At 41.3% G+C, this 26,211-nt stretch overlaps 1 long non-coding RNA gene across 2 annotated transcripts in view; it reads right to left on the reverse strand.

Annotated features, from left to right (window-relative positions):
• LOC141758701 (uncharacterized) overlaps positions 1-26,211 on the reverse strand; it is a 245,243-nt gene that overhangs the window by 29,257 nt on the left and 189,775 nt on the right. The gene's annotated exons all lie outside the window — the stretch shown is intronic.

A 26,211-nucleotide genomic window follows, 5' to 3' on the forward strand; every position in this document is an offset into this window, starting at 1 on the left:
TTTTTTTTTTTTACCTTTATTTATACAGGGGGAAGTTCGCTGAGAGCAATGCTCTCTTTTTCAGGAACGCCCTGATCACATTCACACAGTTACACATTCACACCTGGAAGCTGCCCAATACAACCACAGTCTGATCTGCTGGATCAGCAGCTCCACTGAAGCGGTTGGGGTTAAGTACCAGTGGTGGTAATGAGGGAGGGGCAAACTGTTTTCACTTTCCCCACCCAGATTTATGGGGGATTGAACCGGTGACCTTTCGCTCTCAAGCTTGCTTCTCTAACCTTTAGGCAACCACTGTCCTGTCATTATCGTGATCAACCAATATTGTGTTGAACGACAATTTCGTCATAACGCCCAAGCCTAATGCCAAAATGTTTTCCTGCCAACTGGGTGTATATACTCTGCTCCGGAGCTGATGACACCTGGCCTGCCATAATAATGTAGAGCCAAGGTCTTTCAGGTACAGATTATAGAAAATCAGCTCCCCATGCATTATAGTGACAGGACTGTCCTGCTCCATCAGTATAACACACATTAAAGAAAGGCAGGGCACTCAGTCATGTCGTCACTGTGCCTATCATCCGATCCCTAATGTGTACATAAAAGACACAAGCGATAGGTTCAAGTGCAAGTTGGAGATGATAAGACAATCTATTTAACCCGACAAGCTTCACATCCGTCCCCGTTACACATTCATGCAGCTGCTGATGCTTAGTGTGGCTGAAAGTGCCTCAACTGCCCATTTTGCTCTGTACATGTTGACTTATATACTGTGTGTTGTTATTCATGGTAGATTTACTTTAGAATTTTATTACTAATGGATAATCTATCTGACAACAAACTATGTCTTCCATGCATTAGTAGTCGGCTGAGGCTTTTTTTCTATGTTCATGGTATTTCAGCCATGGTTTATAAAGTCTATTGCTTTCGCCTTTGTAAATCCAGCACTAATGCTTCCATAATTGCGTGTAATGCACTTTTTTAAATTGTGGTGTTTCTGTGTTAAAACAAATTGAATGCAGAGTTTGTAATGTAGCCTTTATGAAATGATTTCAGCTATATGCGTTTCACCATTAGCTAATACTACATCACAACACATCAGTCCCTGAACACAGTTCAGTTAAAAGGCTTGTTTAACAAAATGTCAATAAGTTATAAAACCCCTCTCCCAGCAGAGCCAAAGCAAATTGACCACCTGTGGAGACAATCAACTTGATGTTAAAGTGGCTGTTGGACATTTTTATTTTCGACTAAACTGACGCTTTTACATCTGGGAACATGGAGCAACAAGGTACTGTAGTAAATGCTTTGTATTACCTCAGCCCAGCTTTGTTCCGCATGACGTTGCATTGATTCATGGCCTCTGCATTTAAACATTTTAAACACTTTCAGAGGAATAAGAACCTTTCACCATTAAGACAGCTCTGTCCCTCTCTCTGTATGTGTCTCCCTCCTTTCCTGTTTCATCATTTACTTCTCCCTATTGCACAGATCATGCATGCACCCAACCCTTTACTGCATATAGAGTGTGTGGGAGTTGGACATTGAAATGTGAGCTTGCACTGATACACAGCAATGTGGGCATTTTTATTTCCAAACAAATCCACTGAACGGGATTATAGAAAATGGACGGCGAATCACAGAGGACTGAACCGAACTGTCCTCCCTTAATTTGAAGAAAGCTTACGTCATGCTCCATCGTACAATAAACTACTGTACTTTCTCCTTCACCGCTCCGATTGTGTCCTTAAAGGAACAGTAGGTAACATTTTGAGTGATCTTTTAGCAGAAATGTAGCATAATATTCATAACTATGTTTTCATTAGTTTATAATCACCTGAAACTAAGAGTCGTTGTGTTTTCGTTAGCTTAGAATGAGTCCTTCATATCTACATAGGGAGCTGGTCCTCTTCACGGAGTCCGCCATGTTGCTCCGCCATGTTTCTACAGTAGCCCTGAACAGAAAAACCAAACACTGGCTCTAGAGAGAGCCTTTCGCGTTTTCACGTTACCTGAAGGCCACTGTAGTTCCCCGACACGCTTGTGAAACTGCAGTAACTTGAGTCGCAGTTTGCAAAACCGTGGTACCGCCAGCCTCCGTCTGACTTCCAATGCTCCTAATGATTAGTTCACCTTCCACGACTTTTAGCCCTGATTTTCCACTCCCCAACAATTTTTGGAGCTCCCCGACAAAAGCCCCAGATCAGAGGCAAATCAGCGTTGGCTCGCCGCTCACACAACGGCACTCGAGTATTATGTGTGAACTGCTCAAAGACGCAGACACATTCCAAATATCTACCGGGCTAAATATCTGGACCTGTCGGGGACTCCAGCCACGAGCTACAGCCAATGAGAGCGTGAGACAAGGGTTGAGGGGAAACCTGGGGGAGGAGGGGTCCCCTGTAACAATAGGATCTTACTGTATGTGCTGCATTTGCAACAGCAAAGCTGTTGTTGCCCTTAGAGGAATAAATAGTGAAAAAGAGTGTGGAAACCGATAGAAACAGGCTAACACATGCCTACGAAAACATCAGCACTGCGTCTCGCGTATGGTATCACGTCATTAACCGTATATTTCTCTCATGTGTTTTTGTGACAAAACGTAGTATTATGGTATGGATGGCCTCTGAGTGAGGCGAATGGCCTTACCACGGTTTTGCACTCGGCGGCTCACGTTACCGCAGTCTCTGAAAGGGAGGAGTGAGCAGAGGGGTACTCAGTTGGTTGCAATCCGCAACCAGACCACTAGATGTTGCCAAATCTTACACACTGTCCCTTTAGTTTCTTCAGATGCAAATGTTGTCACCTTGAGCAGCCAGACTATTATCACCCACTGACAACTCTCCCACATAAATACACACACATACAGACACAGACACTTTTCTATTTTTTTCTTGCGCTGGGCAAATCATAGCAAAACAACTAAAGTTACGATTAGATGTGGACACAAACACAACAGATTTAAATTGCCAGGTGCACCAATTACTCGTGGAAAAACATGGAGCTGCACGCGAGAAAGTGAACGTAACACCATGCTGGAGAACATTGGGAGCTAAGTGACTGTGGGAGCCTATTAATATGGGAGTGAGAGAGAAAGAACACCCTGTAATGAGTTACCCAACACCTGCAGTTGACTCTAGGGATGGTAGTTACTAATTTGTGCTTGGTGTTTCAAAATGTTTAAAAAGTCCAATCCTCTACAAGTGGCACAGAAACTCTGGGTATTTAAACTTACTTCTACCGAGTTTGGCTCACGAGTTTGTGGATTAAACCTCATCCATGGCGGAGGAAATGATAAGCACCAAATTAGCACAACATTAATGGAGGTCATTATTATAGCTGCTGAATTTTCACAAGTGTCCGCAGCTCAGCTCTCTGCCTTATGAGAAGGTATTTACAGTGTAATGCTAACTGACATATAGAGGTCTCCAGAGCAGTAGTTACACAGACAGAGGAGGATTAACTGGCTGCCTCGACTCTCTCCCTCACGCAAATATCCTTCTCTCTTTCATTAAGTGAAATAACCATCCCTTCACTCACTGGTGTGGAGAGGAAAAAGGAGCGGCTCGGTTCTCCGAGGGCAGTCTGACATGACAATAAAGAGGCAGAAACTTGTTTCAGGAAGATTCAAACTTTAATTTTCATAACGGTGGGATTAGGTTAATCCCAAATACGGAGAGAGGATCTGACAAATGCTTTATGTGACTCAACAGGAATTAGGGTGTTAAACATTTCAAATGGTTGCTGTGGCTCAGAGAGAGAAACTGAGATAGAGGAAACTAACAGTATGTGCATACTGTTGCATTTCTAAAAACGTTTACACACACACTTATAGACGTTCATGCAACTAATTACCAAACTATATTTTGTGAAGTTTGGACAGGGGGTTCGTCTTTGCCCAGTCTTTGTAACTAATGCCGGGTACACACTACACGAAAATCAAGCCGATTTTGGGCTCGATTCCCCCCTCATGACAATGGTCAGCAAAGCACAGATTTTTTGATGGTTCTAAAGATTATCTTGCCAGATATTCTTGCGTTGTGAGGTATGTTAAGAGTGTCCATCCTGGTCGCACAATCTCAAATCGTAAATCGGATCGGATATCTTGTTGTGTGTGGGGAACTCCGCGGACAGCCGATGACACAGTCACGTTGGAAAGGACGATAGCCAAGTGAGAACCAAGCTGACTGAAGCGGAAGGACAACCACCGCCGTCATTGCGTCCGCCGCTAATGCATGAGCTAATGCAAACGCAAAGCATAAAGTAGTTGTAAGATGGACCTTTGTAATGGAGGACCAACTTGCTCATTCGTGGCAGCAACACAAGTGTTTATTTAACGTGTCTCCATGACTTCATGCATCCATCCTTCGTGAATTTTCAGTACAAAGTAGTGCATAAACTAACTGATAATTCTTCCTGCCCGTTGTCCACCATGTATGTTTACACTAAAGTCACATTTGATAGCGAGAGATTTTGCGAGATTTCTGTTTTGTTTTTTTAGCCGGGACTCTTGTTGTTCATGAATGGAATCTGTTAATGTGTGGTGTGCTGTTTTGGCCAAATTGTTGTCACCACACACTATAAGAACATAACTGTTAAATTTAACATTGAAAAATCTTTTAGTGTGAGCCAGCCTTAACACTGGTATGATGGATATGACTATCTTTTGTAACTTAGAGTGATGTGCTTTCATAGAAGAGAAGAGGTGCATCCAAAATCAAGTTATAAACAACAACCAGAACATACTGTATATGTGCCAATAGATGAACAGCCCGGTCGCACTAAATGGAGTACAAATGACTCGGTAATTTTGCATGCAATAAGAACGCCGTTCTTGCTTTTGGCGTGTCATTTGTACGCCATGGAGGCTGCATTCACACTAGACAAGGCGGCGCGGGAATTTGCCGTAGGGTTGTGTTGCGTTGTGGAAGAGTTTCTTTAATGGCCTATTAACTGCGATGATTAACGTCTTTTGTTCCCTCGTGGCTGGACTGTACAGCTCTGGATCGACGATCGATTAATAATCCTCCACTATGATGACCAGTTTTTTCCCAGACTTACGAGGGTAGCAGGTCGATATAATATGCACGGTGCAACTTTTCCTTTACGTGCATGTCCACCTTAAGTTAATGACTTGTCAACATCTTTGAATGTTTCACAGTGGAAATCATCTCAGAGGCAGGTGGAAAAAGGAGGAAGAATTATCTAATATTATCACAGCTTTGGCAGCACACAATAAGGTGCTAATTAGAACGCAACAGGAAGACAAAAGTGTGTGTACATGCAAACATTAGTACAAACACACACAGGCTCCTGTGCGACAGTACACTGAATGATAACTCATCACTTTCAATTTCAGCTCATTAAATAATAAAACGGAAATTATTTCACACTTTTATTAATCTTCTATCCACGACACAATGATTTATTCTGGGAGTAACACTGTAAAGGGAGCTGTTGTCTTTTTTTGGTGTTTCCATTTCCCCTCAATGTCTACGGTCTACATTTATAGTATCTATGACTTCCCCTGTTTGCTAGATGGATTTTCGTCAGTTGATTGAAAACAGGTATGAACGTGTGAGTGTTAGCTGTTGAACATGCAGCTGGATAACAGCATCAGCCACCAATCAGTGAGTATTACCCTTGATTGCAATCTGATTTATTAGGACTACTATCAATCTCCTCCTCTTCTGTGATGGTTTCTACCGTGTTTGATTTTGATTGAAAGTAGGCCCAAAATAAACAACACAGTCCTTGCTCTTTGATTCTGCAGGACATTTAATTGATGTTTTTAGATAGCTGTTCACTGTACAGGCTGTTCTCGTACACCGTTCGTAGCTATACCTACGAAAAGTAATGCACCGTTATTATTTATTTATGCTAATTACGTTGTTACGCTCGTTACTTTGTTATGGTATGTTGTTGTTACGTTATGTTACGTTGTTACATCACGTTGTCACGTTACGCTGTCACGTTACGCTGTCACCTTACGCTGTCACGTTACGTTGTTACATGTCGGTTTTATGTGACAGCGTAACATGTCAACGTTTATTTATTTGTCACATAACTTCCGTACTAAAGTTACGCCACTTACGTTATTTTAACCCAAAGCACAATCTTTTCGGAAACATAACTAAGTAGTTTTGTTGCCTAAACCTAAATAAGTTTCCTGTGAAGACGAAAGTTTATTTTGAAAAGACTGTATGCATGCAACAAGCGGAAATTGACATTCGTCACGTGTTGCTGGACATTTCAGGAAAATGCACAAAAAATAAGGAATACCTTTTCCTAAGATATCATACGAGCCGTTGTATGAGGATACAGATATGTTGCACTGTAGGTGCATAGACATTCTCATCATACCATATATGTTTTGCCAATTATTCACCATTCCATTCAGCAATAAAACAGCACAATACCACAAAATGTCCACAAGGATTGCATGTTAGAATGACATTTCCCTTTGATGTTGATTAATCATCGATTATCCGTTGATTTTTCTGTCATTTTAAAAGATAGATTGCGTCAGGATGTAACATTCATGGCTAACGTGGTTGCCGGAGAGAGAAAAATGTTGATGAGCTGATGTTCATCTACTGGATATGGAGCTGACAGCCTGTGAGGGGGTTGACTTCCTTCTCTGTGTGAGATGAGCATTTCTGAAATTGAAGCTAAGGAACCTCACCAGCCCACAGTCATGCTAACAATTCATCCTCATTTAGTTAATGAACGTCCTCCTACACTTCCCATCCCTTTTGTCTTGCCCCCTCCACCCCTCACTTTTTCCATCTCTTTTCTTCTTCGCTCTCACTCTCTGACTAATTCACTGTCTTTCCTTCCTCGCTGTCGACTCTCAGAGTCTCTACCTCTCTTGGTTTCCCATCCCCTCGCCCCCACTCCTCCACTAAGCCTACTCGTAATGCTAATTACAGTAACATGAAATCATTAGGATGGCCATCACAATCTCTGCCATGGTAATTCCATAATCATTACTGTCTCTGCCTCCGGCCCTCGCAGCTACACAGGAGTCACCGCAAGAGCTGGACTACCTGACTCCGTTTCCACACAGCAGCAATTAGTAAAGCCTTATTGCCTGGGATCTATAGCGCCGGTAAACAGTGGAGCTAATGTCTCTGTGTATGTCCACATTACCCTGAGGATAGTGTCTCAATTGCCGAGCGTCAATCTTAGGGCTATAGCGAGCTGAAGGGTGTGCAGATAATCATTCAAGCCCAGCGGGGTATAACAGATTATCAAAATAAAAATCATATTAAAAACTAACCTTGTGATCCCAGAGGTCTAAATATTAAGCTGATTAAACTGTTGTCAGGCCATTAAATAGGCGTTATCAGTCGCTATAAGCACCATAGATGTGGGTCAATACGGGCCTACTACACCATATATTAGGTTTTATCCAGTGGGCAAGTGGCAAAAGTGAAGCCAATGCGGAAGTGCCTTTAACTTGCATTCTTTCTAACAGCCAGCAGGGGGCGACTCCTCTGATTGCAAAAAGAAGTCTGATTTTATAGAAGCAGGGTATGCTTTAGGGCGTGGCTATCTCATGATTGACAGGTCGCTACCATGGCGTTGTCTGGTCTGGGAGTTGTCTGTGTTTTCTTCATACACCTTTAACCCTTTCACGGTGTGTTTTCATTTCATGAAAGTTGGCCAAAAACTAAGATGGCGACGGCCAAAATGCCGAACTCGAGGCTTCAAAATGGCAGTCCACAAACCAGTGGGAGACGTCACAGTGACTACGTCCACTACTTTGACTATACAGTCTATGGTTTTATCATCTATTCACATGGTGGATCACCGAAAGAAGGAATGAAAGAACACAACAGCGACCTCTAGCGACCGTAGTAATCATGACAAACGTACATCAGGGACTATAGTATAGACAGTGTGGAACTCCATAAGGGGAGGAGGTTTTGGGCGAAGGATGGGACACAAAACAGGGTTTTCACACAGGAGATCGGGATTCCCATCCCGTGTGAAACCAACAATTGGTAGTTGTTTGTGTTTACAAATATTATGTTTCCTTTCACTCTTGAAACGTAGTTATTTTAAACCAAATCACCATGTTTTTGTTGCCTAAACCTACATAAAGAAGCCTTTTTGTTTGTGTTCAAAATGTAATGTTTCATGAACTTTTACAACACAGAAGTTGTAAGAACGTGTTGCTTTTAAGTTTCGCTTTCACTTTTTTCAACGTAGTAGTCTCCTAATGACCCACATCTATGGTGCTTATAGAGAGGCGAAGTCTCGCCCCTTCCAGTGGACCACCATGGGACCTTATTTCCGAAAAAATATGAATGGTAGTCAACGGAGAAATATTTTTTTTAATCACAAATATGATGTTTGTCAATTTAAAATATAATTTTGCAAGTCAAGAAAGTTACAGTTTGTTGTGAAACTGCTGTAGTATCAGACTGAAAACACGTAATTAGAAAGACTAGACTTAAAAAAAGTTGCGTAGTGACGTCTCTCTCTCTCTGAAGCTACGATGTCTTTGTGTTTCGTACTGGGATGTACTCCCATGAGCAACAGGTCTGATTGTTCTTTCGCTTCATGGCTGATAAAAAAAACAGAAGTCGCTGGATAAAACACATCAGGTAATATAACATTACATTTGTGCGTGGTCAGAGCTAAATTAGTAAGCTAGCTAGTGTTGGTGACGTATATTGTGCGAGACGAGAGACATAGTTCACTGAGCAGTTTCACACAAAAGTAAATATTACGACAAACCTACGACAAACTGCAACTCTCTTGACTTGCAAAATTATGTTTTAAATTGACAAACATCACATGTCATTGCGCTTCAGGATCAAAAAAATATTTGTCTCTTGCCGTTGACTACCGTTCATATTTTTTCCAAAATAAGGTCCCATAGGGTCAACAGGAGGGGGAAGGACTTCGCCTCTCTATAGCGACCGATAAAGTATTTTTTAATTGCCTGATAACAGTCAAACCGGGTGTAGTATTATTTACAACAAGAGTAGACAGTGAATCAAGGCCAAATACACTGTGATGTCACTTGAAGACTTAGCTTTTTGTGGGTTTTGTGGATCTTTTTCCACTTCTAAAGGCGTCATTTCATTTCAGGGCTAATAAGTATAAACTAGGAGTCCCTATAAAATCTCCCTGGCCATTTATCGTCAGTGACACAGCTTCAGGAAGTGTGTGTTGATCTGCACAGATTAGCACTCTCGGATTCATTTATTTTTGTTTTGAAGGGGAGCCTTTTGCTTATTCACAAATGAAAGCGGAGCCAGTGAAAACTGTTTTGTGTGGATTTCTTTGGATTTTATGATATGTAATTGCCTAATTAATACGTGGAAAGTCGTGATTACTTGATTAGTGGTGATTAGCTGATTGCTAGGATGAGACGCTGGGAACAAAGGATGAATACACTTAGTGAATAATACTGCCTCCGTCTGACAAAGAACAGCCTAATGTGCTGTTGGATATGCTGCTGTAGAGATGACCCCTCTCTCTGCATGTGTCCAGGCCGGCCATGATGCTGCATACATTACCCTTGAGTCGAGGCAGCCAGAACGCTGGAATTTAAAAGAGGCTCCCTCCTACTGACATCCACTTGTATTCTCCACCAACAGAGGCTCTATGAAATTCCTTACAATCCAATTTACGTTTCATGAGGTGTCAAAGCCAAACACAACACGGGAATAATACTGTCAGCAGGGACACAAAGGTCACCTGTTGTATGCACATTATGCAGTCAGCTACACACAAAGAGAAACACAATCATGTGGGAGGGTTGAGGCTTGATTGTGATTGGCAGGTGTCTGAGGTGGTGACAGGTATGATGGAGCTGACTATTACGAATTAAAGCAGCAAGTCTCAGCTAACACCACCTGACACACACTGCTAGCTCGCCATCATTTTGACCATATGCTGACCTGTCGTGGCTCACGTTACTGCATGCCTGTCACATCACGTTTGTGTTGCTGATGCGAGGTCTGACATTGTGTTTCTCCTTCAGTCTCTCAGGTAATAATTGGTCCTGAGCTGTAATCCTCGTGTAAACCTGTGCTCAGTCCCTCACAAGGGATTATATTGACAATGTTGCCAAAATTCATGCTCCCCCCATCTCTCTTTTTCACACATCTGCCCCTGTCTGTCCTCTACTCTGCATTTCCTGTCCCCCGTTCCAAACTCGCTCCCTCCACAAGGAGTCGTACACACACAAACACTCTCTCGCCGCCGAGCATTTATGACCCAAAAAACTCTTGTTGACCATCCGTGCGTGTGCGCACTCCTCAGCCCAGTGCTTACATCAGGTAGGAGAGGATTAAAGGATGAGAGGGAAATAATGAAATGTGTTTTTTGACCTCCACAGGACAGAGAAGGGGACAGCGGACGTCACACGCCTGATTCTGATGTGGTTTATATTAAGCTAACTATTACAAGGGGAGCTACTGATCCCCCTATTATTATTACCTAGGAGCTCTGAGCCTGTACAGGCACACTGATAGGCTCAAAGGCCGCTCTGCTAAGCACTGCATTTCCATTAGTTTGATGAGATATGACACTTCCTCATCTGAGAGATTTGCAGCAACAAATAAGTCAAGACAAGATGTCATATCGAAATAAAATATTAAATCATCCGGTAAACTGTGAATAATAATGAGTTACTGTAGGTAAAATATACAAATGACGATTGACTGATTTGTTTTTTTGGTCTATAAAATGTCAGAAAATGGTGAAAAATGTTGATCAGTGTTTCCCAAAGCCCAAGATGACCTCCTGAAATGTCTTGTTTTGTCCACAACTCAAAGATATTCAGTTTACTGTCATAGAGGAGTAAAGAAACCAAAAAATATTCACATTTAAGAAGCTGGAATTTAAACCAATTAATCGATTATCAAAATAGTTGGCAATTAATTTAATAGTTGACAATGTATCGATTAATTGTTACAGCTCTACAAACTATTATGTAGAAAATATGAATGAGAAGTATGAGGGACTTTAATTATAGCTGCGCATTTTATAAGAAAGAAGTAGAGTCATTACAGTGATTATCTTAATTGTGAATTTTCTCTGATGTTTTGGAAAGATTTGATGAACATTCATAGGTGATAAAGGATACAGTTTAGTAAGACTGTTTATTTCTTTGATTGTAATCTTGAATTGAAAACACACAGGCGCCGCAGCGCAGCGGTGCGTCATGTGACGCTCGTCAAGTGTCGGCCCTAGCACCAATAGGAAGATCTGTCTAGAGCGTTTTTACACTGCATTAGCTTTAAATCATGTGTGGACACCCAGGCCTACTTAAACTTAATTTCTCACCAGAAAAGGCTCCACCTCCAGGGGGGCTTCCCATTGTCTGGATGCCCCATCTCTTCCGAAAATACCCACACTCCCTGCAACATACAGAAGCACATGTCTAAATATCATGCAGAATGACATCATCGGACCTTCCCGTCTCGTTGCCTTGAATACCTTCATTGGCTGGGTTGGTTAGGTTGAGGTATGAGGAATGAGATTAATTAGGTTCAGGGTAAGAATATCAGGGAAAGCCAACCAGAGACAGAGTAGAGCAAGTTGTGCCTTCACCATGGTAGGAAAATAAATCACGACCAGGATGGTCCAATGACGTCATTTTGTATAATAATTAGCCATGTATGTGTTTCTGTTTGGGATAACGTGCTGTCACGGGCTGCCGGGACATTTTTCGGACTATAGCACAGGATATTTCTCAACCTCAACAACTAGTCTCTCCTCGTCCATTCATGGACACACATGAGTGACAGCGACAGCAAGAGGTGATAGGAGATCAGAAGTCAAGCTGTCAAAGGAGCAAGAAGAAGAGCTGCTACGGGAGCCGGAATGTAGCAAGCAGGGAACGAGTGGGGGGAGCCCTGTGTTTGTTTGACACATTCACCACACCAACCTCCTCCCTACGTGAATTTGCATTACAAATGTGATACGTCAAAAGCGAACTTACTGTCTTGTACGTATCCCAAATAGTGCGTGGACGGCCGCTGCAGAGCAGGTGACGTATATCGAGCAACTGTTTTGTAGTGTAATAACGCTATTGGTATAATAATGAGTATAGCAGACAAGAAAGTCCACTACAGGTGGGCGGGAGGAGAGGTGGACAGGTCAAACAAACACTGGACCTTCCCCCAGGAGACCGCTGTTTGTGTGTCATTTTAAGCCAAACCATGATGTTTTTTACTAAAGCCAACTACGTAGTTTTGTTGCAGTTTTTATTATGTTTTATGCAATTTACAACGTTAATTACATGTTTAAAACTGTGACCGTAATCCAGGAGGAAATGTGTTTCCCTCAAAACATAATTCACAATGCAGTTTAGATGTATGGGAAGTTAGTTTTGTAGGCAGACAGGGTTGGCAAGGAAGACTGATCAATGGATCATAACTGGTAGTATAGAGAGTTCTATAAAGTGCAGCAGACCACTGCACTGACAGATGTCTGAAAACCATGACCAGGCCTAGCAGTCATCCGGGGGAATTGAGAGACAATGTGGCCGGGATAGCGATAAGAGCACCGGAGGATGGTCCTCACTTGACCTCTCGTTTAAATCCGGCACACTGAGATGCTATGTGTGCGCGGTGTGTCAGTAACAAAATGAGAATAATCTAAACCAAATGCTTCCTTCTCGTCTTGGACCATCAAACGGCCTTGTGGTGAGGTATGTTCCGTCACTGATGCTTTGCCAGCGTTTCACTCAAAGACACACACACACACACACAGCCGAGGGCAGCACGAGAGTGGGAAGCCAGGCGCAAAGCGAGGGGAAGGGAGTGGTTTTGGCACATGCATCGTGATATTAAGGCTTTCAAGTCCTCCCTCCACATCAGACGGGAAGGCAAAAACAGAGAAACCCCAACCACATTCAGCCCCGAAAGGGACGAAGAAACCGCTCCATTCATTTCCTCCTCTGAATTTCCATAATGTGACACAACCATAGACAAAGGAAGGTTATCGAAAAGGCAATTTTCAGGAAACAATTGTGTTTAATAAATGTCTGCCAGGCTCTCCCATTTGTAACACAGACATGGAAGCCCAAGGAAACACACACACACACACAGAGGTATCTATAACATGCCACAGAGAGATCCACCATTATTGGATGAAAGCATCAGAGGGGAGCGCTCCTTTCTCTCCTCTTGCCTTTAAATCCGGGGGGAGGAGAGTCATTGATGCCTATTGACCTGTCTGGTTTACATATTCATAAGGAGAAGGAGAAGATGGATACGGCCTGATGTTCCCTTCACTCTAACCTGATTCTCTCTCTATCTCTCTCTCTCTCCCTCTCCGTCTGTCTCCTCTTCTTCCCCCACCACTCCCCTCCAGGGTGCACAGGCAGGCCTCCCCAGCAGGAGGTGAGGGTGAGAGACAGCAGAGCTCCTGCTGACTTTTGCCAGTCATTGCATGTCAGCATTCTGCACCAGCAGGCAGCAACACAATGAATGTCATCTGAGCAATGATGCCTCTCTGCCACTCACATATGGTAACTCTGCTATATATGGTAATGGCTTTATTGTTTTCTTCTGTCAGAGAGCAGGGTGCGTTATTTGTGAGGACGGGTGTCCTGTCTTTGTCTCAAACTGCTGATGTCATTTTGATGCAGCCATTTTTCCATTCTTTTGTCTTCATAACGATGTTGGTGTGTAGTTATGATCTTTTTTTTTTTTTTTAGATCTACTAAACTTTTCCAAACCAAGGTGACACAAAATCACATGGCTTACATTAAAGATATGGGGCTGAGGGTAACTAAAGGTTGTTTGGGGGTTAGAAAGAGGTCTGTTTGTTTGTTCTTGTAACGCATCCGCATACAACGGTTCGATCGACTTAGGTTAGGTTTAGGCAACAAAACTACTTAGTTAGGTTTAGGCAACAAAACTACTTAGTTAGGTTCAGGCAACAAAACTACTTAGGTTTAGGAAACGATCAACTTGATTAGGTTCAGACAACAAAACTACCTAGTTAGGTTTAGGCAACAAAACTACTTCGTTAGGTTTTGGAAAAGGTCGACTTGGTTAGGATTAGGCAACAAAACTACTTAGGTTTTGGAAAAGGTCGACTTGGTTAGGATTAGGCAACAAAACTACTTAGTTAGGTTTAGGAAACGATCACCTTCATTAGGTTCAGGCAACAAAACTACCTAGTTAGGTTTAGGCAACAAAACTACTTAGTTAGGTTTAGGCAACAAAACTACTTAGAAAGGTTCAGGCAACAAAACTACTTAGGTTTAGGAAACGATCAACTTGATTAGGTTCAGGCAACAAAACTACTTAGTTAGGTTTTGGAAAAGGTCGACTTGGTTAGGATTAGGCAACAAAACTACTTAGTTAGGTTTAGGAAACGATCACCTTCATTAGGTTCAGGCAACAAAACTACCTAGTTAGGTTTAGGCAACAAAACTACTTTGTTTGGTGTAGGAAAAGATCAACTTAGGTTTAGGAAAAGATCGTAGTTTGGGTTAAAATAATATGATCGTGTATGAGAACAGCCTGGTTCTTGAAAAAAAAAAGTGTTATCTAATAGGTTAGGCAACAAAACTACCTAGTTAGGTTTAAGCATACAAAAATACTTAATACTTACTTAGTCAAGTTTAGGAAAAGGTCGACTTGGTTACTTAAAATTACATATTTAGGTATTAGTTTAGAGCTGGCAAGTTTAAGTAAAAGCGTAGAGATTGTTAATGACTGGGTATTAGTTTAGATATCATTACATTAATGTGTTTGATTGGAAGCAGAAACGTTTCATGAGGACCTGGGAGGATGGTTAGCCACTGAGATTTCAGCTTTTCCCTTTTGGTTACGTGACTTTCATTTATATCAGATCCTCTTCCAACACACACACAGACACACACACTTTGGTAAAAACTGCCCCACAACTTCCAACTCATTAAATTTGTAGCCTATAAATGGAGAGTGGGTGCAGAGATGAACTAAAGAGGCCGTAAGCGAGTGAGAGAGACTGCCTGGGTGGAACCTCGAGGTAGAGCATAAGGAAAGATTGCATGTCGTGGCTTGGCATTGTAATGTGTGCAGATTGGTGGGGGAGGCGGAGGCCTATAACTCAGCTTGATAATAACCGAGGCCAGAGACCATAGCTCACCTTGCTGCGGCTCTGCCACAACCCACCTTTGCGGGCTAAACACCTCTCATCTGCTCTCTGGACTCGTGCGCTCCTCACACCAATCATCACAATTATAGTTCTCACCATCCATCAGTGGGCAGATGAGAGGGGATACGCTGTTGATGTGCCATCGCTCTCGCAGGCTTAATGGGGATTCGGCCAATGCCAGCTTCCACTTGGCTGCTGCTACACGCAACTACTAAGATCCAACAATATATTTTAAACAGCAGTGGTGGTCAGAGGTAAAAAGCAACTAAGCTAATTTACTCTAGCGCTGTTAACGATAATAATAATTTTGAGGAACTTTACTTTAATGTTACTTTATCTGCTCCAGAGAGGAATCTTGTGCATTTATTTGACAACTACAGCTACTAGTCACTATTCTGTAAAACATCAGGAATTCAGAGGAATCAACTAATATATTCTTGTTAACTTAAAGGTCTTATTGATAACATCTTTATGTAGACAAATATTAAAAATAATAAAAATATGGATTTACCTTAAAAAATGTTTTTAGGATTGTCAATTCATCATTTTAAAAAATGTTGGCGGGTCCAAAATGAATGTTTTGTTTATCTCTGTGGAAGATATCTGAGGTTTGGTTCCCACTTCTAACAAGGCTTGTGAGCCAATAATAAAAACAATGTTGGTATCTTGTGGTATCTCTGTGTCATCAGTTAGTGTGGAAAAAACGGCTAAATGGCTGAGATTAACGGTAAGCGTCTGGTAACGACTTGTTGTGAAGTAAATGCAATGGAACATGGGAGGGAGAATGCAACATCTAGGGGCTGAATGTTATCAATAGCACCTTTAATGTAAATATACAAGTTTTACTTATTTCAACTTAAAAGAGGAAAATGAATATACTGCTGATACCCAACTCGTTAAATAAAAGCATGCTCAAGTTGAAGCATGAGTTAAAACTCTCCTGAGACCCTTTGTTTGTAGTTTGAAGAAACCACATATGATAGAAACATTCTGTGTGTCTTTAATACATGTTGAGATAAGTCATGGTTGTTTCTTTTCATAATAATGGAAACAATGCTGCTAACAATGATGAAGGTTAGTATCGAATTCAGTCCCAATCCCCTTACACCCATTGCTTGACAAGGTCACTGGGAGCAGCCTCACATATTGTCTTGTACTAACTCTAGTACAAAGAGATGCCAAAAGCTCTGACAAGTACGCTCTTTTGATACACTTCAATACACTCTGTTTAAAACACTTACATAGATTTATTTAAAGGGGAACGCCAAAAACTGTATACATAGAGCTGTTTACAAGTCATGGGAAGTACAACTCCTTTAAAAACCATAGACTGTATATAAGAAGTGGACGTAGTTACCATGACGTCACCCATTGGTTTGTAGACTACGGTTTTGAAGGCTCGAGTTTGGCATTTTGGCCGTCGCCATGTAGTTTTTTGCAACCAGGGTGGAGCTAAGTACAACCGAACGCTGAATAAGAAATTTTTTTAAGACGATCAAAATGTTATAATTAACTTTCATGAACTGAAATTACACTGTGAAAGGGTTAAAGTTCAAAGACAAAAACATGGACAACTCCCAGACCGGACAACGCCGTGGTAGCGACCTGTCATTCACAAGGTAGCCACGCCCTAAAGCATCCCCTGCTTTATGGTCTATTTGATTCTAAATGGGACCATAGTTTACTAAATGAACATCATGCTGTATTGAAGAAGACTTGAAACTAGTGACTGAGATCATAAACTCACGTTTACAATGTTTACTGGGGTAATAAATCAAGTGAGAAGTAGGCTCATTTTCTCATAGACTTCTATACAATCAGACTTCTTTTTGCAACCAGAGGAGGTTTTTTGCAACCCCTGCTGGCTGTTAGAAAAAAAAAAGCAGCCAAGCTATGCTTCCGCCATTTTGGACTGAAAGTGACTACCGGACGCCAGTAAAATGTCCGCTTAAATAGAGCCGTACAAAAGTAAAACTAAATTATTTCTCTTCTATTGTCATATTCTACTGAAATGGCCTGTGCTGAGCCATAAAATATTATAGATATAATAAAGGTTTCCAGTTCAAAATGGTGGCAGCGGCTGTTGTCACACCGTACTTTTGTCTCTTTGCGTCTATACTCTTTTCTTTTTAAAAAGTCTATCCCTTGTGATTGTGAACTTTACAGAGGTGCAGTATGAAATCACTGGAGTGCTGCACCCCTTTTAACTAAAGATTTGAATGCAGGGATTTTACCTGTAATGCAGAGTTTCTTCACTTCCTTTACTCACTCTATCCACTCATCCATTATGTCTTTACCCACTTATCCTTTACAGAGACTGTCCTCCCATGAAGAACGTCCTGGAAAGGTCACCGGTCTATCACTGTGCTCTTTACTTATTCTGAATACTCTTTCCAGTGGCTCACTGTGTGCACACATACAGTAACATACTTTTTTTGTTCTCTCCCTCATTTGAAAATCCAGAGGGAATTTGTAACATACCAAAGTATATCAGATTCATGGATGTTCATAATCACATGCAGGTATCTTCAGAGAAACTCGTGCACTCAGACACCCTCCCTTCTAAAAGTGATATTTTGGGACTCGTCGGCTGATAATAATGACCCTACAGAGAGTTGCATCAGGCCATTATAGCCCTAATAGGTCTTTGTATCACTGCACTGTCTGTTGATGTGTATGCAAACAGCCCTTGTGTGTTTGAGTGAGTCTTGTGTTCCTGTGGGAGCTCCCTGTACGTGCCTGCTCAATGCCATCGCCAGGATGGATGGCAGCTCAATTGAATAAAGGGGCTCACCGCTGCACAATACAGCCAACGTGCTGAATTCACAATGAGGACTGGATTTATACCCCCCGTCTGTGTGTCTGAATTAGCATTTCTAACCCCCTTTTCCTCTGCGTGTGTGCATGTGTGTGTTTGCGTGTGCTTTCATCTCCAACTGGGACCTCTCCATAAATGCTACAGGCAATAAATCCCTAAACCCCAGGGGGAAATACTGGTCTTGTTACAGGGCAGTGTCCAGGCTTTAGTGGACCGCAGCCCAGAGAGTTTGTGACAGAAAAAAAAGGGGAAAGACGGCATCGTCAGAGCTATCAGATGCATTTTGCTTTTATAAAACTGGGTGTGGCAGGATGGAGTTACCTACAAAGAAGCTTAGAGGAGAATGGAAGAGAAAAAAGGCTAATTTAAAGCATTGACATGTAAGGTTACAGTCAGCATTTTTTCCAGGAGCTTTAAAAAACAAGGTGATTCTGACAATCTGTCACGGACCTCGCAAGAGAACAAGAAGGCAATAGCATCCAGCCAGTCTGCAGAATCCACCCATGCTTGCTTAATATTCATTACACCGGTGTTCATGCCAAGCAGCAGTCACAGCTGACGTCTTTGTTTGAAAGTTTCTGTCATTGGGGTGCTAAAATTTGCTCCAAACTTGAGAGGAGATTGTTCTGAAAGAGCTTTCCACAGCAGCAGCGGTGTGGAAACAACGAGACAACGCTAATTCCACACCTGCCATCATTATGCTCCTGATTTCCAATAGCTTTCCTCACATTCTCCACAACAATAACCCCACAAAAGGCTAATTGCATGCTGCAAAAAGCCTCCGCTCCTCTAAAGATTTCTATGTGTGTCTCAGAGGGCAGGATGCTCAATTTGACTTCACGGAATAAGAAAAAAAAAAAACACCATAAATTAGCTGTTGTAATAATGTTTGGATATCAGTGAGTATCTTCACATACTGAATCGACAGCTCCCTGCATTATTCTCACTTACAAACAACTGACCGAGAGAATGAGGGGATCAATTTGTCTCAGTCTGTTTCTGAAGTGAATGGAGCCCAAAATTCCTTATCTCTTCAAAACACTGAAACTCCCTGCCTTCTCTGGGCAGAGATGCGCTCATTATTTGCCTATGAATCAGTATTTAGGGAGCCAACAGAGTATGCCATTATCTGAGTGGTGCTAAACACTCCAGCTGTGTGATAGGGCGACTTGGAAAGGCTGGCGTGTGTTTGTACGCGAGCACTGAGCTGAGTGAACAAGAGGTTCAGGAGTAAGTGTATCTGCACGGAGTCCGTCCAAGGAACAAGAAAATAGAGCACCAACACACACACACACACACACACACACACACACACACACACACACTTCCACATTGTACACTACAAAGCAAAGCCAGCACTCTCCAGTCTCCCCCTTCATCTCGCCACTCTCCTTCTCTTTTCCCCCTCTCTGTCCTCCTTCTCTCCATTTGTGTCAGCGGTTACATCTCAATCAGGCTCGCAAAGACGCACCGGAGCTCCTACTCTTTGTCTGCCGTCACACTCGCTCAGAAGTAAGTCACTTTTCTTTCTCTCTCGTCTTTCCCCCTCTCTCTACTGCTAGTCCGATAAAACTAAAAAGGTGAGACTGGGATGTCACTCTCTCCCTCTCTGTCCTCTTTACTCTCCCTCTCTGCTATCTCGTATGATGACTACAGCTCGTGCGCAGACTGATGAACAACCAATCTATATTCTGTGGAGATTACAGGGGCTTTGTGAAAGTGAAGGCAAGGAGACAAGTCATGTGAAATGTAAACAGGAAGACATTGATTAGCATTCTGAACTCTGATTCAGCATGTGGTTTTGTCAATTTGTCTGTGCCTCTGTGTTTCCGTGTACACGTCAGTCTATCAGTCCGTCTGCCTGTTGATGACTTTTGTCACTCACTTACTTTTACTGACTCTCTCAATGTGTTTCGTGACTTCTACTCTCTATGAGTCACGGCGCGTTAAGATGCCCAGCGAGTCACAGATGAGATTTGGTTGCATTAAAAAAATGATGTCCAGAAACAAGAAGCAGCATTTACATCCGCTGGACAAGCGTGGGATCTATCAGCAGTGCTTTAAGCAGGGCTACACAAATAATTGAATATTAATCGCCATCACGATTTTGGCTTCCCACGAGTAAATGAACATGATCGACTGCGATATTGATGTTTAATATGTGTGCTCCACTCATATATGCATAAATTAGGCGCTTCCAAAACTAACAGCTAGAGAAGAACGTGATGGTTTCACGCACACAGCGGCACAGTCGGTAACGTCACACGCTCACACACACACAACATGTCGTCGGTGTGGAAGTTCTTCAGTTTGAGTGACGAAGACATAAAGCTGCAATTTGTCACAACTGTAAGTCCGAAATAAGCCGGGGAGGAACAATATAAAAAATTGGAACAACTAACTTAATCAGACACTTATTATGTTGTAATTCATCCCCATGATGCTGCTCAGAGTAAACACAGTGACTGGCTCGTCTGCCGACAGCACGGAGCACATTGTGGTGCATTTAAGCTCTGCTCAGTAAAAATGAGTATTGAGCGGTAGTGAATTAAAACGCTATCCTGATGAGTTCAAATTTAATCTTGTAGAATGTAGTTTTTGGCGAGAAACTTGAATAAATCCAGTCGTTTGAAGGAGATGTTTTCACAGCAGTATAAAATAGATAATAGAGGGAATTATAACCTGTTTATAATATATAATTATAATACAATCATACATCATAATACAATCACTTTTTTTCCTAATCATTTCAATTGCGCGTTTTTATGCAAATAACCACTGTAGATGACAGTAATAAAGTAAAAGGATAACAATTAGAATTTTTGACGGTTGTAATGTAGCACAACATGGAAGTAAGAGCAGCGCTCTGTTTATTTAAGTGTGAAATTACAGTAAAAACATTTTGTCCTTGAAGTTAATGAATAATCGTGATGAATAATCATGATCTCAATATTGATCAAAATAACCGTGATTAACATTTTGGTCATAATCGTACGGCCCTAGCTTGAAGTGGAAAAAAAAGTGCCAGTACTCTCTTATTCACATGTAGGCGTGAGTATCGGCCGGTGTCAGCAATCTCTTGCGATTTATTCCTATTTATTCATTATTTCTTTGAGCATCTTATACTTTGTCAGTCATAACCAGCTGTGATTTTATTGATATATTATTATATGCATCTTCTATATTAGGCCTATAATACTACAATAATATTCCAACTAAATATCATTGGAGCATCCAATCAGGATAAAGAGACACATTCTGAATTTCTACAGTACTGGCAGATATTGGGTTTGGGGATCCTCCCTCAAGAAAATGTTAAGGTTTTGGACTTAAAACTATACTTATACTTACTACCATTACTAGTTGAATGATTATATTATTATTTACACATATCACAGCCTTCGTCTGAACATTTAATTCTTCTGGAAACGTTTGCCCTAAAAGAACAGATTCAGAAAACTTTTAAATAATGTTTCATTAATTATATTTGTTCACAAATAACAAAAGTTTTGACGAACAGTTCACTAATTATTTTACAAAAAGGACGTGAACATTGTATTGATCGTTCTCACCCCCATGTGGGTCGACTCGTCCAGATGCCCTCCGCAGCATATACGCTGGTGCTGCGTTGTTATGAATCTACCAGAGAACCTGATATGTAGAGGGCAGAGAAGAGTGACGACAGCTTGTAAGAAGTGTCGGTACGCAAGAAAAAGTGACGGTACACTAAAGAGTAAAATGAAGAAGTGCCGGTACTGTGCTCACGGTAACGGTGAGTACCGGCCTACTTCGAGCACTGTCTATCACTGCTGTCATACTGACGCGTGCACATTTTCTTCTTTCTTTTTTCTTTCATATAGGCTTTGTCTCAGTGGCTTAGTGTCCTGCTGGCTACAAGGGCAACCTAATCGGGTTGCAACTGGCCGTGCCGCAGGAGTACAGTTTTTGCATCTCGTTGCTTATTTCATTGACTTATGGTCATGATGGCTGGCAGCCTATCAATGCAGAGTAATTACAATAGGCCACTGTGAGGCTGAATAATTGATGTGCTTTTTGGAGCTGATGTATGCTGAAAAACCTATCTGCCTAGAGTCCCGTCAGTAGTTTATCATGGGGTGAGAGAGGGGAGAGTGCAGCCTGACTGCCAATGCTTAGTGCTGTAATGATGATGCAGGCCTGGGCCTGTCAGCACCAGCAACACTGGGAGTTAGCTCACTAGCTGGTTGCAGCTCAGTTATCAGCTTTAGCCTTGCCCTCGATCAATACTTGGAAGAGGAATGGTTCCAAGCAAAAGACACTCCCAAACTATCAGCCTCCTGTTAGCAATGTCAGCCGTGCATGATGACTCCCTGCTGCTCCTTATTACAAGGTAAACTGTAGTTAGAGAAGTCGTAATTTTGAGGGTAAACTGTAACAAATGATGAGGTGACTGTAACTGTTTAAAGGAAAGGTTACTTTAACCAGGCATTCAGACCAAAAACAGCCCTTTGTTAAGGACTATGTCAGCATGTTATTTCAGGTAATGGTGAGTAAGGCTGTCCTCGACCAAAGAAATTCTTAGTCAACTAACACTCATGTGATTTTGTTGACTAATTGATTAGTTGATTTAATCAACAGATCTGTGAAACTGAGTTTCTCCACAAAAAAAATCACACAAAAGCACCACTTTAAATCTTGTATTTACCAGAGATGTCCTCATAAGATTCTTGGAAATAAGTCATTCAGCATGAAAAAAGCTTTAAAAACGACTAATTGACCACAGAAATGTTAGTCGACTAAGACCAAAACGACTGATTAGTCGACTAATCGACTTACGGTCTTTGCACACCAAGTCTGTATTTTGTACTTATGTGGGGTTTTTTTTAATCTGTCATCTGATAAAAAACGTTTCGCACAGAAAACTTGCACGTTCAAAATGTTTTTATTATTCTAGTCAGTTGCAAAACTGAAAAATAAACTGAATTAATAATGTGGGTGCAATGGATAGCGCTTGTCCCAATGGATGACATTAGCAAGAAGCTATCACTTTGCTGCCTAGAGCACAATCACTACTGTCTACTTTCATACATCCTTTGTTTTGCAACCATTCCCAATTCCAAGCCGTTCTGCAATCACCTGCCACAATCTATGTTGAAAGTTTCGGAGTCGGTGTGTCCACGTGGTTGACACAATGTGAGGTCGTATTTATTTTTAAACGTGCAACAATCTTGGACATAAAATACAGACTTGGTGTACAAAGGCCTTAAGAGGAGGCAGCTCTACTGGTGAGATGATGAAATACGATCCAGAAAGGCTGCTTTGAGTGATGGGTCCATGATTTTGAAGGATTTTTCAAGTGCCAAAAAACTGCCCAGTGGTTTGTTATACTGTGAAACAGGATTTTATCAGGGCAGCTATGATTTGATCTTCTGTCACAACTACCGCGAGGTAAACAGAATATATTAGTCGATTGGTCAATGCAGTGCTTGCAGTTTTATTCAACTTCTTTTGCCAGATGACCCTGCATTTCTTTGTTGAAGCCCTTTACACCCACACAATGTTATCATTTAAATAAACGGGGAGTCGTCTTCATGCAGTGTTAATGTCAGACTGAATAGAGTGGTGTAGGGATGACATATTTCTGTAGGCCAACCAGGAAGTTAGCATCACCCTGGTGCCCTCGACAAAAAACCAATGGGATTTTTCCATTGGCTTTTGGATTATTGCAGAAAATAAGCTCTATGGCAAACAAACGTTTATAATACTTACTCATTTTGTTCAGCAAGATAATCTTGACAAATGATTTTTGAAGCGTAAATGCAATCGCCAGAAGTAAAAAGCTAACGTTAGGCTATAAACGAACTACACCAAGGTCGCATGAACGTGAGTATACAAAACGAGGCTGTAAAGGCTGACGAGTCGGCGTGATGACGTTTAGTAGTCTCATTTAACCACTTGTTAGCAACCGCCTCTTTAAAGACACGTAAAGGCTTCAAAATCGAGTCGGTATTTATTGATGTATTTTATATTGTAGAACAAAACGTTAAAATCTCTTCAGCTTGTGTTAACCACAGACCTTATTTCAGGCATCTAACTAAAAACCCATTCAAATAAACCCATTGACTTCCAGACGAGGGAACCAGAGGTGCAAAAATGCTAACTCATCTCCGGGTATTCGGACTCATTCCTGCAGCACTTTATGAACCCATAAACTTGTCACCTGTTTGATCTATTAGTCTGTCATTCCTCTTTTATGCTGAGTTTATTCCTGATTAAAATGATGAGTCTAGATGACGCATTTACCCATCAATAAATCACGTAATGTTGGGCAATCATCAAGGAAAAATAATGGAGATGACACTACATGCTGGAACAGGACACGTTAGTTAATCAGAACGGCGTCCTACAGGTGAACCTCTCTATACCATTTAGATGTCAAGCACTTCAAAAACCCAAATGTACTGTATTGCATATCGTTCTGTGCCAGACAAGAGGTCACAAACAGAGGTTTTGCTACTGTCCACCATGATTTCTTCTCCTTTTCACTGAGGCAAATAATCCCTTTTTTGCTTAGCTGCCAAGGCTTGGCTCAGTCTGCCCATCTCTATGTCTCCCTTTCCTTCCCTTACTCTATCTCGCTGCAATGCCCGCAAGCCCCAGAACCAAACTCCACCCTGACTCACTCACACAGCATCCATTATGTATGGGCCAAAAATTGAAGAATAACAGGCTTGGGGCAAACAAGTAAAAACATAAATAAAGTACAACAAATTTAGTAAAAAAAGAAAGCAGCATTGGTTAAATCTATATTTGGTATGCTGTCTGAATGTATATCTCTTTTCAGCCTCACAACAACGTTGATGGGTTAGGAGGTACAACATGATCTCTTTACGACTGAAAGGTAAATGTAGAGTGAGTAACTGTAGAACTTAAAATGGACTTCAACTATTCAAGACATTTTGGGGAGGACAAAAATGAAAACCCTCCAACCTGTGCAAGCTTCATTCATCAAGAGTTCATAAATAGACGGGAGCGTCATCACCATATCGGGCCAGCTCGGCACCATGGCAACCTGCCAAACCTGTGTGGTATTTTTGAGCACCACAGTAGTCTACGGTGAGACACAAACCACGGTTATACACACACCAGTGTTGGAAATTAACTTTTTTGTCAACCTGCTAACTGTGGCTGGTGAATTCCAAAATCTACCAGCCACTCAATAGATTACCATTGATTTTTTTTGGCTGGTGTGTGAAGCAAATCTAGCAGCTACTTGCATATTTTATAGCATTTGGCTGGTGGCTGATGCTAATTTCCAACCCTGGCACACACAAACACACAATACAGATCAATAAATAGTTACTGACGTGTGCTATAGTGGCAGGGAAAGGATAAATATGATTAATACTAAAATAACTCAAAGACATCTTCACAGAAACCGTAGAAATAAGTTACCAATAATATGAGAATATGATTTTTTTAAGAATCGCGATTCTACAAATATAGCGATTCGAAATTGCGATTTATTGTTTACTTTTTTAACACTCAACCATGGGGAAAAATTTAATCATACACTTCTAGGGACTTTTACTATCTAAATCTTAATATCTAAATGAATACAGTAAAAAATGTTTGATTTTCAGCATGTACGTAGTCAGAGATGCCCTGAAGACAAATATATCAGTCATTGTCAGGCATTATTTATTCATTTTTTTCAGCAACCCAAAAATCAAAGAATAAAGACTTTCCCTCACAATTTAGTGGTATTTTCTTTTTAATTTATAAGGGACATGTAATGTTTTATACTTCTGGTGAATATAATCCATCTTATTTCTATATATGTATTTTGTATATACAGTTCTCTTTGTTAACATCTTAGTTTGAAAACCAGACATTGGCTCGCTCCGGTTTGTTTTGGTGACAGAATGATATGACGTCACATCACTCAGACTACAACAATGAAAGCTGTAACTTCCTTCTACCTGCGAATACACTCAAATGAAGCAAATATATAGATTCTGGCATTAAAAAATCTATTTCAAAATCGTAAAAAAATAAATAAAAATTCAAAATAAAGGTGAATTGATTTTTGTTCCCACCCCTACTTTTTATGCTAATGCCCATTCAGTCACAGAAAGACACCTGTATGGAACTCTCTTCAACAAGTGAAAACACCCTCTTCCTCTTGTTGGGCACAGGCTGCGGCTGACTGATGTATTCATTCTTCTTACTGTAACCATACGGAAAAGTCATAGAGAGGATCTATTTTCACTGTATTTATTTCCTGGCTC

Source organism: Sebastes fasciatus, chromosome 2, assembly GCF_043250625.1.
Source record: "Sebastes fasciatus isolate fSebFas1 chromosome 2, fSebFas1.pri, whole genome shotgun sequence".
In the NCBI taxonomy this organism is placed as follows: Eukaryota; Metazoa; Chordata; class Actinopteri; order Perciformes; family Sebastidae; genus Sebastes; species Sebastes fasciatus.